Here is a 14,020-nt window from a genome sequence, read left to right on the forward strand (position 1 = left end):
GTAATGGCGGGTACTGCAGAGTATTGGGGGGTACTGCAGAGTAATGGGGGGTACTGCAGAGTAATGGCAGGGTACTGCACTGCAGAGTAATGGCAGGGTACTGCACTGCAGAGTAATGGCGGGGTACTGCAGAGTAATGGCAGGGTACTGCAGAGTATGCACTGGTATTGCAGAGTATTGGCAGGGAATTGAGGGGTTAAATTCGGTGAGCAGCGATGTGGGCACTGCAGATGCAGCCCACATCGCTGCTGACACCGATCTCTTTCCCCTCCGCTGTACCGATCGGTACAGAGAGGGGAGGGAGGAACAGGCGTCATAACATGACGCCGGTTTGTTTCCAAGTGATCACTCCGTCATTTGACGGAGCAATCACGTGGTAAACGGCCGCTATGAGCGGCCGTTTACCGTGATCCGTGATGCGACCCGGCGGTCACGGATGCTCTCGAGTGCGCACACCTCGGGGCACACGAGAGCAGAATTCTGGGAGGCCGTTAATTAACGGCCTCTCAGAGTTAAACAACCCCCCTGAAGCCGTTAATCGGCAATGGGCAGTTGTTAAGTGGTTAAAGCTAGATCACTAGCTATATAGGTGAGGTGAATATAGTGGTGTATACTGCAGTCAGGGCACAGACAACAACCACTACACAGCAGCAAGATAGGAAATCAGCCAAAAACGATTGGTGTGTACTGTGTTGAAGGTACACAGAACACCCACTGCTTCAGATGCTAAGTAACACACTACACGAAGCCGCCTCAAAGGTGGCCTTATATAGTGTGGGGCGTGCACTACACAGCCTGAGCTATGATTGGCCACAGGCATGATGCCTGTGGCCAATCATGGCTCTCCTCGCTGCCGGCGCTGCGATTGGCCAAGCATGCGGGGTCACAGTGCATGCTTGGCCAATCATGGGGCAGCAATGCACTGCGCCACCGCAGTGCATTGTGGTCCGCGCGCGCGTCACTCGAATTTTGACGCGAACGGCCCAAACGTTCGGAATTCGCCGAACGCCCGAACAGCCAATGTTCGAGTCGAACGTACGTTCGACTCGAACACGAAGCTCATCCCTAGTGCCCCCTATTAGCCCCCTTAACTCAACACTTTTGATTATGACAAATATAAAGTATGTGTTATCCCGATTTGGTTACAAAAGTGAATAAAACACTTTAAGCAAAAATGAAAATTTTTTAACTTTTTTTTGCAGACCTGGCAGAGACCTTAAACACATCTGCGCACACATGGGGTTTCTCACGTGTGCGCACACAGTGGTGGTATGTGGGGCCTCCAAATCTGTGGCATCTGCACGCATGCATGGGAGACCCCCCGCATGTACAGATGTAACCCATTGCTCGCTCCTGGGATATGCAGTGGATGTAGCATCACATTGTTGCCAGGTTTCCGAAGACCTGCGGCACATCTGGGTTTGGGCAGGTGCAGTCTTCCCTCCAGGGTGTAGGCAGGTGGCAGTTGACCAAAATGGCGCTGTTGCTAGAGAGGAAGTCAGGAGGAACAAGGTTCCTTTATGGTCTCCTGGGTCACTGGGGAGAATTATTGCCTCTGCAACATGCTGCACCCCACCTACATGCACATCCCACAGCACACGTAGGCCAATAAGTAAGACTATTCGCTAAAAAAGTCTGCTAACTAATCCACTTTAGTTTCTCTTTGGAATGAACACATTTGCCCATATAATAACTCAGGAGACAGTCTTGGTCAGATATTCTTGGGTGCTTGCTTTTGTTATTTGCGGCTCAGCAGGGTCCAAAGCCTAAGGAACAAGCAAACAACCAAAAACACATGTGACAGACGCCAGCACGCACCTTGAACTGTTTGCTCCAGCAGTGTCCTGAAGCAAGTTATGTCTATTTGGCTTAGGAAGGAAATAAATGGCTGTACTAGCTGGAACAGCAAGGACAACAGTCTGCGATGGAGTCAGCTACCTGTGACCAATCTGTAGAAGAGGAATACATCTGGCTTTGGGTGGCTGGTCATCCCTCCGAGGGAACATATGACTGGGCTCTGACCTTTCTGTGCCGCTGCTTGGGGCATAAATGCTGTTCCTCATGTGAGTTTGTATTTACAGAGTAACTCACTCACTGCCAAAAGCCTAAATACCTCCAATGAAAGGCCATCTCTGTTTATAGATCATCGGGTTAAAATTTTAAGTAGAACTAAAAGACAAAACATTTTATTTTGGAGAGCGTAAGGAAGGGTGATATCCCTCCTCAGTTTTTGGGGTTCTTTGGCCATCAGTATCCCATTCAGAGACCTTCCTTTACTTCTCCAGTAGCCAAAACAGGAAGTGAAAGGAAATCCTTCCAAAGTGAGGAAATCCCTGGTTGTCACCAGAACTAGTGTCCCAATTGGAAGATTCCCCCTCTCTTCCTGTTCTGGTGACAACCCAAAGTTTTGCATTTTCTTTCACCTTTGGTGATAACAGTAAACAGGACAAACGGAAGGGCAGATAGTAATGAAGACCTGACAGGTGTTTTAGTCACTCCACTCTGTACACAACAAAAAAAAATAGTTTCCCCTATAGTTATACTTTAACAGCTTAGTGACCACCCCACGCAGATATACTGCGTCAGGACGGCCACTCTGTGCCAGATCACGTACCTGATCTGACACTTCCGGGTCTGGGGCGTGTGTATGCGCTGCCCACGACCCTCTCCCACTGTGATTGGACACAGCTGGGGGCAATCAGTGGGTCCAGCAGACGCAATGTGTGCTGGGGCCCACGGATTTTTCAGGAGAAAGGCAGAACGGCGGTCTGCCTATGTAAACAAGGCAGACCGCTGTTCTGTGAGAGGGTAATGTGCTGATCCTGCATTTCTGCTAAGCAGGAACACAGCTCTTTACATTCCCCCAGTCAAAGCACCCCTCCCCCTCACATTTAGTAATCACTCCTGGGAACACATTTAACCCCTTGATCACCCTGATGTTAACCCCTTCCCTGCCAGTTTCTTTCGTACAGTGACCGTGCATATTTTTTAGCACTGATCACTGTATTAATGTCACTGGTCCCCAAAAAATGTCAAAAGTGTCCGATTTTGTCTATCGCAACATCGGTCCCACTATAAGACGCTGATCGCCACCATTACTAATACAAATGAAAAAAAAAATATCCCATAGTTTGTCGACGCTATAACTTTTGCGCAAATCAATCAATATACACGTATTGGGATTTCTTTTACCAAAAAAATATAGCAGAATATATATTGGTCTAAATTGATGAAGAAATTTGATTCTTTTCTTTTTTTTTTTTTTTTTACTTTTATTGAGAATGTTTTATAGCAGAAAGTGAAGAATATTGTTTTTTGTTTTTTTTTTCAAAATTGGCAGTCTTCTTTTTTTTTGTATAAGGTGACTAAATACCACAAAAAGAAAGGTCTTTCTCTCTTTTCTCGCTCCCTTTGTCACCACAGTAACTCAATTTAAATGTCATTTTTCTTGGAGAATAGGTGCAGGACCTCCCCCTGTCTGAGTCACCCCTTGCCCCCTACCCACCTCTGACTACTGTATTTTGATTCCACCCCCCTACCCACCTACCAGTGATGACACTTTTAGAGAATAACAGAACCAAGTATAATTTTATGGTGCTAAATCATTTGTATGGAACATGTTAATGACAAAAACAGATTTCCCAGCAACCAGCATCAATAGATGCTCCAGCAGCCAGTAAAAATAGACCTCTCCCTCAACAGTTGATCCCTTCCAGCAAAATAAGACCCCCCCCCCCCCAGCAACAATAGATTCCCCATCAGCAGCAATAGACCCTCACACAAAATCAGACCCCCACCAGTGACAATAGATCCCCCAGCAGCCAACATCAATAGACCCTCCAGCACACCCCATGCTATTACATACATTCAGTGCTGGAGGTGCTGGGACTGCGTTCCCGCTGAGAAAAAGCCCTGATTGTAACACCCCCCACAAGAAATAATACACTCCACTTACAATAGGCGGTGTCACCATTTCTAAAATGTGACGGGAAACTTGATGTTGAGTATTGAAGTACTTCAGGAAATATAGAACAATATGGTAACCGGGGTAATTGGCGCTACCTACAAATAAAACTCCTTACATGTATGTATATAAATATATAATCCCGAATATATCATGTATTCATCCTAAAGAATATATATATAATAAAAGGAGGTATAACCCCAAAAAACTGCTATTCTGCGATTTTTAATTTACAAGCTACTCAGATGTCCCAAAAAACAACAAAATTCCTACTGTAGATTAATTCCTGAGATTGACAAATAGTTCCAATAAACGAAAGGAAAAGGAAAGAACCAAAAACCAAACAACAACAAACAAGAAAACAAAAGATATGTATCTGTATCGCTAAAAAGCAATATTCCCTAAAATCGCATTATCGCCAAAATATGGTTAAGTAAGCAAATTCCCAGTAGGAGGCGTGTGTGAATGTGCTAGTGAAATTATAATCCCAAATATGCAAACTATAAGTGCAAAACGCTAATATAGACATATATATAAAATAATTTGTTGCCTAAAATCGCATTATCGCCAAGATATGCAAAAAACCCAGTAGGAGGTGTATATAAATGTGCTTAATGAAATTAAAATTCAAAATATACAACCTATAAATGCAAAATGCTAATATAAGCATATATATGAAAGACCAAAATATTAATAGTATATAAAAATTATATCAAAATTGTATCAAAAAAGTGCAAGTGAAAAAACAAAAAACAAAAAATATAAAAACAAAAAAGCAAAAAAATATATATAAAAAAGCAAAGAGTCAATTAACCCCCAAATTAAATAAACAATCCATAATAACCAGAAGTGCAAAAATAGTGTCCAAATTTCCAAAAAAAATCTTCAATGGTGCAATTACAGAAAGTTCAAATGTGACTATAGTGCTTCTTGTGCAATCTCCAACGTGACTTCTGTGTTCCCCCACAAGGTACCCCACTCACCAGAAGAATACACCCCTGCAGGGGTAATTCGCCTTGAAATCAAAGTCTGCCGATATCCAGCTCTTCATTCGCATCCAGAGAGAGTTTTCTCAATCCCTGCTGATGTCCAGCTCCTCAATCGCAACCAAGGGGAGATTTCATATATCCTCATAAGAAAAAAATTGTAGTCTCCATAGTGTGATTTGTATAAAAAATCAATTTATTGCCACAAAATTATAAACCAATAAAAACATAAAAAATGATAATGATGATGATGATAATGATTTTTGGAAATTTGGACACTATTTTTGCACTTCTGGTTATTATGGATTGTTTATTTAATTTGGGGGTTAATTGACTCTTTGCTTTTTTTATATATATTTTTTTGCTTTTTTGTTTTTATATTTTTTGTTTTTTGTTTTTTCACTTGCACTTTTTTGATACAATTTTGATATAATTTTTATATACTATTAATATTTTGGTCTTTCATATATATGCTTATATTAGCATTTTGCATTTATAGGTTGTATATTTTGAATTTTAATTTCATTAAGCACATTTATATACACCTCCTACTGGGTTTTTTGCATATCTTGGCGATAATGCGATTTTAGGCAACAAATTCTTTTATATATATGTCTATATTAGCGTTTTGCACTTATAGTTTGCATATTTGGGATTATAATTTCACTAGCACATTCACACACGCCTCCTACTGGGAATTTGCTTACTTAACCATATTTTGGCGATAATGCGATTTTAGGGAATATTGCTTTTTAGCGATACAGATACATATCTTTTGTTTTCTTGTTTGTTGTTGTTTGGTTTTTGGTTCTTTCCTTTTCCTTCGTTTATTGGAACTATTTGTCAATCTCAGGAATTAATCTACAGTAGGAATTTTGTTGTTTTTTGGGACATCTGAGTAGCTTGTAAATTAAAAATCGCAGAATAGCAGTTTTTTGGGGTTATACCTCCTTTTATTATATATATATTCTTTAGGATGAATACATGATATATTCGGGATTATATATTTATATACATACATGTAAGGAGTTTTATTTGTAGGTAGCGCCAATTACCCCGGTTACCATATTGTTCTATTTTTTGGAGGAAACACCTATTGGAGTTTCTTTCTTTGTGGGTGGCAGCAACCTAATGATATAACTAGTATTTGGCCGTAGCCACTGTTATTGCTATCCTTTCCTACTTCCCACCGTTGTCGAGCGCGGTTTTCCTTAATTTTATACTTCAGGAAATATACTTCAAATTGCTCAGGTGTGAAGGAGGTCTTATCTCCCAACAAATGAAGCACCACTGATGGGGGACAAGGCAATGGAGACCTCCAGAAAGGAAAGGATAAATGCTCTTCTATTGCAGGCTGTGCTTAGCTTACAAGTGGCCTGCAGTGGTGGTGAGAAGGACATTTTGAAGCCCGACTTCAGGCAAAAAAATAAGATTTTCCCATGCAGTGCTCGTTTTGTCCAGGGGAGAGGTGAAAGCTGTATACTCATCCAATCCTTTGCTCCACCGCCAAGCAGTGCTCCCCCACAATCTAATAGCGGACTGTTCCTGACGTCCTCAGGTCCAGAGCAGGTCTATGGGCATGATGGCGTCAGAACCAGTCCATCACAAAAGGCCGTGGGGTGGCAGGAGCCACAGGAACAGGTCTTGTATGGGAAGGATTAGGTAAGTATATATCTGTTCTTCAATCCCCCAGACAAAAACGAGCAATTGAGGATTGCAGTACAATTTATGTTTTTCAGATATAGGGTACGTTTTAAACAGGTACTCTCTCCTACTTCCATTACTCTCAGGAATGACATTGCTCGTCTTCTCCCCTCCACGTTCACAGCCTTCTGGGATGCTTCTTCAGGAGGCAGTGGCATCAGGGACCCTCTGCAGTGAGAAAAATGGGCTGCAGGAGGGCAGCGCTGGACTCCATGGGCTGGGAAGTACCTGGTTTTTAAAAGACAGCAGCTACAGTATTTGTACAAGGTAATATCTGGGTTTGCAAATGCATGTGGTGCACACAAAGTGGATCTATATCCTTTGTGGTTATTGAGGAATATATTTAAATTATTTTTTTTTGTGCTCGGAGTTAAGCTTTAAGTTGAGGTATGCTCACATTAAAAAGAAAAAGCCCTGACGTATTATAAATACAGAGCTGCATTATTTATATCTGCCTGGGGTTCTGCTTTAACTAGATTTCCTATGAGCAATTACTTTGAAATAACTCTCAGAACCTATTCTCTGTTTTGAATTATATTTATTGTTTCCTTTACAATGTGTTAGCTTTTTACTTTTTGGCTTTACAAATGAGAAAACCTTGAACTATACTGGGAACAAATGTTTACTGTTTTTTTTTGTTAGTTTGTTTTTTTTTTGTTGTTTTTTTTAATTATACTTCCATTCTCCTTTTGTCTTTGTATAGCTTTGCTGACATTTTGTAAAACCAGAACTTCAACCAAAAATAACATAAAAATGAATAGCCAACTCAAAGAGATTTGTCGGCAGTACTTTTTTTTTTCTGCCAGTAGATGTCTTCATGCTGACAGCCAGCATGGAAGCCGATGCTTCCAATAGGGTTCTAAAGTGTTAAAAGTTTTCTTCTACTCTGTTTATTCTTTGAGGTTAATTAGGTCAACTATTGTAAATTGTTACAATGTATCAATGTTGTATCGTGTCCTTAGGTTGACCTGCTGAGCTGTTGCCTGCTGAGCTGAGCTTTCCACTAGGCACATTAGGCATGTGCCTACGGGTGCCCTTTCTAGAGGGGTACCCATCAGTATGAGTTTTTTTTTTTTTTGTGGGGTGGTTTAACCCTTTCGCTGCCGGGTGCATATGTCACACACCTGACAGCGGGGCTTTCACACACAATCTACAGCCACAAGGGTTGTGTGTAAAACTGACAAGCTGACTCCTGCCTGTCAGGTGGAAGCATCCGGGCAGCCGCGATGCCACCCAATTTCCTCTACACACCCCCGATACCGGCACAGACGGCGGGTTGAGGGGAGAGCAGCAGATACATGCTGAGGGGCCATAGTGCTGGGGGGGATATCTGGGGTGTAGAGGGGTCAGAGTCCTGGGGGGGTATCTGGGGTGTAGAGGGGCCATAGTGCTGGGGAGATATCAATCTAGCAGATATATTATATGCACAGGACAGCTTTGTTACTTTATGTGTGTAGTATTTTTCCACAGTTTTTTTTTACAGGAACCTTTTTCAAAGTCCCTACGAGTGCGACATGAGTTCAGCAATTTGAACTGTTCCATTTTTGGCAATAGGGTGCAACTTGTCATGTATTTTTAAACTGAATCGCATGACAAATTGCACCAGTGTTAATGTGGGCTTAAACAGGAACAGGAACAGTGTAAAGGTCACTCTGTGCCCTAGCTACTGTAGGTTTTGCCCAATTTCTAAACAGTAAAAAAAGTGTACCAAAGCACTGATATGATAATAAATATCAGTGAAAAATAGAAAATAACAAAATAATTATGCTGCAACCATTCTCATAGTGTTCTGACACCCCAAAATCTCATCTCAACAAACAATAGTGCGCTATAATTAACTTTCTATTTAACCACTTGCTTACTGGGCACTTAAACCCCCCTCAGTCCCAGACCAATTTTCAGCTTTCAGCGCTGATGCACTTTGAGTGACAATTACGCGGTCATACAACACTGTACCCAAATGAATTTTTTATCATTTTTTTCCCACAAATAGAGCTTTCTTTTGGTGGTATTTAGTTACAGCTCGGAGTTTTATTTTTTGCTAAACAAACAAAAAAAGATGCAAAAAAAAAAAAAAAAAAAATCATGTTTTAATAGTTTGTTATAAAATTTAGCAAACGGGTCATTTTTCTCCTTCATTGAAGTGCGCTGATTAGGCGGCACTGATAGGCTGCATTGGTGGGCACTGATGGGCTGCATTGGTGGGCACTGATGGGCTGCATTGGTGGGCACTGATAGGCTGCACTGGTGGGCACTGATAGGCATAGTTAAGGTGGCACTAATAGGCACAGATAAGGCGGCACCGATGGGCACAGATAAGGCGGCACTGATGGGCAAAGATGGGCACAGATAAGATGGCACGGATGGGTGGCACGGATAAGTGGCACGGATGGGTGGCACGGATGGGCACTGATAGGTACCACAGATAGATGGGACTGATGGGCACTGATAGGTGGCACTGATAGGTGGCTCTGATAGGTGGCACTGCTGGGCACTGATGGGCGGCACTGCTGGGCACTGATGGGCGGCACTGCTGGGCACTGATGGGCGGCACTGGGGTGCAGCACCTGAGGCAGATTTTGGGTGGCACTGTGGGTGGCACTGCTGGGTGGCACTGTGGGTGGCACTGTGGGCACTGCTGGGTGGCACTATGGGCACTGCTGGGTGGCACTGACAGGGGGGCACTTACTTTATTTCAGGATGGCACTGCGGGTGGCAGGTGGGCACTGGCAGGGGGCAGGTGTCCTTTTACATTGCTGGCCGTGATCGGGACTGATGTCCCGAACACGGCCGCCGGCGATCGGCTTTTTTTTTTTCTCCTCGCGCTGTCAGCGCGAGGAGGAATACTAGCCGATTACCGGCTCCGTTTTATCACATGATCAGCTGTCATTGGCTGACAGCTGATCACGTGATAAGGGGTCGGGATCGACCCCTTACACGGATCGGTGATCAGGCGAGTCTCACGGACTCGCCGATCACAGAGCGCGCCGCGCGCGCCCCTCAGGGGGCGCGCAGGCCGCTCGTAACCGGGACTACGTCAATAGACGTAGTCCCGAAAATGTGGGTCCGCGCTATTGCCGTCATTTTGCAATAGCGCGGATCCCAAGTGGTTAAAGTGAACCGACTCCTTTAACACAATACTAAATGGTAGTGATAAAAGGTAAAATAAAGTGCAAAGTGCTATAAATAATCAAATAAATCAATAGCGTGCATACTTTCGTGACTATTCTGTGTAAGTATGTCTTTAGATTACCAGCAGTAAGGGGCATATGTACAGCTCTCTAAGTAAAGCGCACCCTTGACAAAGTCACGTGACATGTGACGCAACGCATTGGGAGGAGCCAGTGACGACATCTGAGTTGTCTCTTTGGAACACAGTGGATGTGGTGTGAGGATTTGAATTTGCTGTGAGCGTCCGATTGTTCTTAAGGGCTGGCATTGCGTAATTACATGTGAGTGGATCCACTTGTGATTGTAATGATAAGCCTACATGATGATCATTGCACAATGATTGTTTCCTTTTTTCTATAAAATCCATGTAAACTGTGAAGTCCATAGGAGGAGCAGGATGAAAGAACAGAGCAATATTCCTGTTGTGTAAACCCACTGACAATTTGGCACTGCGTTGCTTTAACTGACAATTGCGCAGTCATGCGATGCTATACCCAAACCAAATTTGCATCCTTTTATTTTCCACAAACTGAGCTTTGTTTTGGTGGTATTTGATCATCTCTGCGGTTTATTTTGAATAAAAAAACAATATTTTTTACATTTAGCTATAATAAATATCCCCAAAAATGTTTTTAAAAAACAAATTTCTTCATCAGTTTAGGCCAATATATATTTTTCTACATATTTTTGGTTAAAAAAAAAAAAACGTAATAAACGTATATTCATTGCTTTGCGCAAAAGTTATAGCATCTACAAACTATGGACAAAGATTTATGGCTTTTTTTTTTTTTTTTTTACTTGTAATGGCGGTGATCTGCAATTTTTGGCGGTACTGCAACATTGCGGAGGACAGATCAGACACTTTTGACACATTTTTGGGACCATTGACATTTATACAGCGATCAGTGCCATAAAAATGCACTCGTAGGAAAGGGGTTAACACGAGGGGGCAATCCAAGGGTTGAATGTGTGTTCCCTGGGTGTGTTCCAACTGTATGGGGGAGGAGACATATCACTATTCCTACTTACTAGGAACAAACGATATGTCTCCTCTCCTCTGATGGAACAGGAATGTGTGTGTTTACACACACAAATCCCCATGTTGGCTCTCATGCCCACGATTGCAGGTGGCCAGCAGGTAGCTCTTGAAGGGGAAAAAACTTATCAATACGTTGTTTCACCCAGCAGAGCCATTCTGCCGACGTATAACGACATGAGTCGGTCGGCAAGCAGTTAAAGCGGCACCCATATTTGTGAGCAACTATTTTTGGCGGCACCCATATTTGTGAGCAACTATTTTCAAGGATGAAGCACAAGATGGACACAATTAGAACCAAATTATCTGGTGAGCACCTTGAGAATCCATTGATAATCCATCAAACTACATCCATCGAACCAGATATTGATGCATAAATCAAAAACAGTGCCAAATACTGCACTAGTTTTACTTCGCCCTCTTTTACTTTTATGTAGCACATCCCACGTAGAAACCCCCCAACCTGCACAGCCAGGCACACCAAATCTTCAATGTATCCCAGAGTCAAGAAACAGTCCAGCGCTTGTTTTTATATTTTATTGAGGGGATAAAACTTGGCTAGGGTAGAGGGAAAATTACAGGATGCCCACTTGACTTTAGCAAACTCTTCAGGGACAACTTGGCTATTTACAGTATATCTATACTCTTTTTCATCCAGCACATTACTTACTTAGAAAATAACGCAGACCCAGCTGGAATACTGTTTGATGAATCTGGCAAGGCACCAGATTAAGTAAAGGCTCTTTACAGGCAGGGACTGTGGGCACCTTTGGTTGTGTAGAGAAAATGGCTACTTTATGGCTACTGATCCCAGCACCACCTCTACAGGCACTGCCAGCCTTGCTTGCTGCAGCTGCCTCTCTCACTAGCCCTTCTTCCCACAGTCCTCCTAGACTTCACACTCACCAGCCCACCCAGCTGACTTCTCCTGGAGACCTCCTGGACATGCTATCTGGCTCTTGCTGTTCTCACGCTTGCTCCTGTGCCTTTGGTCAGGGCCCCTCCATATGTGGTAAGAGGATCCCTCCAGCACCCACACCTAATCCTGAGGACACCCCCCTTCCCCCCAGACTAGGGAGTTACCCTCAAGGGCCACCAACTGCTTCCTCAGCACTCCATTCCCTTCTTCCACCAACTGTCCCTGCTTGCATGACTCAAGAGTATTAAAGAGGTTGCCTGCCCCCTGGCAGCCCACTTGCTGGGGATTGGCTGGGGCCCTCATCAATACCCCAGGCATCTCCTCCTAACCTCCCTGTCATTCTTCTGAAAGCTTCTCCAAGGTTCCAGCAAGTAGGGGTAGGTACCAGAGGTGCTGGCTGATGAGTCCTAGATTGTAAGCTCTAACGAGCAGGGCCCTCTGATTCCCCCTGTCTTGAATTGTATTGTATTGTAATGTCTACCCTAATGTTGTAAAGCGCTGCGTAAACTGTCGGCACTATATAAATCCAGTATAATAATAATAATAATAATAATGAGTCACCCAGCCTCCCTGAGTCACTCGCCCTGACCCAGATTCAACACAGGCTCGGCTGCCAGCCAAGCCAATTTACCTACACTAAATAAAAACTATTTACACTAGCACGCAATACTAGAGGGTGCTACATTTATAATAAAAAATATTACAAAAAATGAAGTTTTATTACTCAGGTACAGTACATTATCTATATCAGTGATTGTTAACCTGCAATCTGACCAACTTTTTCTGCACATCAGCTCTCCTTATTGTTTGTGTATTTTATGTGTGGTCCAAGACAATTCCTCTTCTTCCAATATGGCCCAGGAAGGCCAAAAGTTTGAACATTCCTGCCGTAGACCGTATATATTTTCTCACACTATCTTTATGTATAAAGCCTGTAAATTATGTTTTAAATAATTTTCTTGTATATGTATGAGGCCATTTTCACAAAAGTTAATTTGAAAGAAGAGTCTGTCAGTATTAAAATTGGCCTCTGAAACATAAACAACCTTCGTTATGCAAATGACACAATGCTCATCACCAGCAGCAAAGAAGAAGATATCTATCTATCTGTATCTACTGAGAAAAGTTAAAGCCAAAAGTCATAATATGGGATTAGAACTGAATATAAACAAGACGAAGATCATGACCACAGAAAAAGACGATTTTGAGCTTGACGGTGACAGAATAGAAGTTGTAAAGTATATTCTTCTCCTGAACTCTCTCATAAACATGGAAGCAACTAGCAGTGAGAAAATATTCTGCAGAATAGCATTTGGTAGACTCTCAAGGAAGTATTAAAGTGGTTGTAAACCCTTACAACCAACTTTGACCTACAGGTAAGCCTAGATTAAGGCTTACCTGTAGGTCCAAGAAATATCTCCTAAACCTACACGGTTTAGGAGACATTTGCCTAAAGACAGGCACCGCTGTCTACGGCGATATGCCGTGAGTGGCGGCTCCCGTGTGCATGCGCGGGAGTGACGCCATCGCGGCTTTGCTGAATGACAGCGGTGGAGCAGCGAGACCCACCAAGAAGATGGATGCTCCGGACTACAGGGGACAGCGGTGACTTTGCTGGCTCCTGTGTCAGGTAAGTGACACATAATGGACTACTATGCGATGCATAGTAGTCCATTATGCTTTACCTTTGCAGGGAATCAAAGAGGAAGTAAACTCATCAGGGTTTACTTCCTCTTTAAAATGCAAGGAACTTGCACTCAAAACGAAGATCAGATTTGTCTATGCACTCATTTACTTAGTTGTCAAATAGGGTTGTGAAAGTGTTGGACACAATGAAAATGGGACAGAATGAAGATCGACTCGTTTGAGTACTGGTGCTGGAGAAGGATTTTTTGCCGTCAACAGCACGTAGAACTAATAGACTGATTTTGGAAGAGATCGAACCAGTTATGTCATTAGAAACCCAAATGATATATTTACGAATGTCTTACTTTGGTCATACTGTCAGGAGAGATCGCTGGAGAGGGAAATAATGTCTGGGAATATCAAAGGAACCTTATATAGAGGGAGACCGACTTCTAGGTGGTTGGACATATTGACTACAGCGGTGGAGATGACACTGGAGTACCTCGCCAGGACTAGCACAAATCCGACTTTTCAGTGCTTTTATCCATCAAGTCCCTAGGACACAGACTCGAGTTGTTGGCATTTAATATATATTTATGTATGAAGTTTTATGG

Source organism: Lithobates pipiens, unplaced genomic scaffold (assembly GCF_037356315.1).
Source record: "Lithobates pipiens isolate NorthernLeopardFrog02 unplaced genomic scaffold, aLitPip1_a1.2 Scaffold_28, whole genome shotgun sequence".
NCBI classification, from domain to species: domain Eukaryota; kingdom Metazoa; phylum Chordata; class Amphibia; order Anura; family Ranidae; genus Lithobates; species Lithobates pipiens.